General features: G+C 37.4%; 1 non-coding gene across 1 annotated transcript; it reads left to right on the top strand.

Annotated features, from left to right (window-relative positions):
* The first annotated feature begins 240 nt into the window (after window positions 1-240).
* LOC130454096 (U6 spliceosomal RNA) lies at window positions 241-347 on the top strand. Its single transcript, XR_008911780.1, has one exon. It is a non-coding gene; the product is annotated as a U6 spliceosomal RNA (small nuclear RNA).
* Window positions 348-2,396: the final 2,049 nt, after the last annotated feature.

Below are 2,396 nucleotides of genomic sequence, written 5' to 3'. Positions count from 1 at the left end.
AAATATGGGTCAGACTTCAGATCAAACCTCTCCTTTCTTCCAACAAAATATATTAGATAACTCACAGGGACAGGTATATGCTATGTTAGAGTGCCCATCCGCAAAATCATCAGAAGAATTGCTGGTCTCTCTGGGTTCAACCATTCCCTTCATGTAGAGAGGGATCCCTCTTCCCCAACCATTGGCCCAGTTGCTGAGTTTCTATATATAATAACTTCCTCATTAAAAAGATCACTTTCGGTGCTCACTTCTGCAGCACATATACTAAAATTGGAATGATGCAGAGAAGATTAGCATGGCCCCTGCACAAGGATGACACACCAATTCATGAAGCATTCAAAACACAGAAGAAAAAACAAGTGCTTCATCACATGGTTCAATGGGGATAAGATTGGGCATGTAGACTCTAGACAATCACCCGAGTGCAAATATTAATAATGTGGAAATAAGTCTTGATCAAGGATAAATAAAATGTAACCAAATAAACTATGGTTTGTGAAACTTGAAGTAAAAATTGTTTGGACTACCAAAAAAGAGTGGGAGGAGTAGAGAAAGAACATTAATCATGTAACCATAGGAAAATATCCTTAATATTAAATAAATTGTTTCAAATCACAAAAAAATTACTTTCTATGTTCAGATTATTTCTATATATGTTATTCCTGATGCATAGTCTCCTTGTCATAATGCCTTTTTAAAAGTTACTTTAGGGGGCAGCCAGGTAGCTCAGTGGATTGAGAGCCAGGCCTAGAGATGGGAGGTCCTAGGTTCAAATCTGACCTCAGCCACTTCCCAGCTGTGTGACCCTGGGCAAGTCACTTGACCCCCATTGCCTAGCCCTTACCACTCTTCTGCCTTGGAGCCAATATACAGTATTGATGGAAGGTAAGGGTTTAAAAAAAATAAAAATAAAAAGTTATTTTAATCTAGAAAGTCCTACAGGAAATTATGAGGAATGAAAAAAGCAGAACCAGGAGAACAGTGTACCCAGCAACAGCAATATTCTATAAATACCATGTGTGAAAGACTTAGTTACTCTCAACAATACAATGATTCAGGATCATTCTAAGAACTTATGGCTATCCACATCCACAGAAAGAACTTTTGGAATCAAAGTACAGATCGAAGCATATTTTTCACTTCAATTTGTGTTAATATTTTGTGTTTGGTTTTATATGAGTATTCTCTTACCAAAATGGCCAATCTGGAAAAATGTTTTTCATGAGAAGGCAAGTATAGTCCAGGTCAGGATACGATCTTTAGGAGGGAAGAGAGAAGGATGGAGGGAGACCATTTGACTCTTAAAACTTCAGAGAATGTATATGGAAATCATTTTAAGCTAAGTGCTCATTATTGACCTACTCTTAGGCTTCAGGGACCCCAATCAACTAATTAATCAATGAGCATTTAGTCACTGCCTACTATGAGCCAGGCACTTCACTGAGTTAGATTCTTGGGTACAAATTCATTAAATAAAAGAAGACCTGCTCTCCCAGTGCTGTTGGAGAAAGTCTTGGTGAGGAGGATCTCAGAGACATGGTCTCTTCTTCCCTAGATTTCAGTGGTAGAAACATTTTAGGTGGGAAAGGACTATATCTGATGATTATAGCAAGTCACAGTCCACACCATGTTCAACAGCAGACATAGACGCAAAAAGGTCAGTAGTTCCCTCAAGTACCACATTATTTGACCTATGACTAGGCTTTTCTAGAGAAGTACTTATTTGTTTAGCTTAGTGTTGTTCTGATCAGTGAATAATAGCCACTATTTCTTTGCAGTACATTAAAACTATTTGTCCAGGAGACACTCTATGAAGAGCTAGAGAATCAAAAACAGTTTAACTACTGTAAAAAATTGACTTTAGGTGCCAGAAGAATAACAAAAGTGATCTTGTTCCATTATGAGGAAAAATAAAGAAAGAATATGAATTCAAGGAAACTGGAAGTTCATTGTACCAAAATTGCCAAAATTATTGGTGTAATGTATTGATGATTTAGTCTCTTCCCACCAGCTGAGGAATAACAGTACATGACCACCGAGGTCAGGGTCCAGCCTCACTTGCGACTCCAGGGGTTACTGACTGGTGGCAAACGATCAGTCAAAATAAATAACAAATGGAAGACAGCATAATCATTATGGCCATGGGACTGCTTTGCATCTTGATAGCTGCTCCACCATTCCCAGGCCTGATTTTAATTTTTATACCCATTTTCTTGGCATTCAGATTGCATTACCTAACACACATGTTCAAAGAGATATTATTGGAAAAGTGAAACATTAACTTTTAACAAATCACTTGATTAACATTCTATATTTTTGTATTGTGATTACAAACAGAATACAAGATAAATGATTTCATCACAGGTGGCTTAATTTTCTCATTACCCTGTGAGAAG

Source organism: Monodelphis domestica, chromosome 4 (assembly GCF_027887165.1).
Source record: "Monodelphis domestica isolate mMonDom1 chromosome 4, mMonDom1.pri, whole genome shotgun sequence".
NCBI lineage: Eukaryota > Metazoa > Chordata > Mammalia > Didelphimorphia > Didelphidae > Monodelphis > Monodelphis domestica.
The sequence above is the reverse complement of the archived record's forward strand: the minus strand, read 5'-3'. Positions and strand labels throughout refer to the sequence as shown.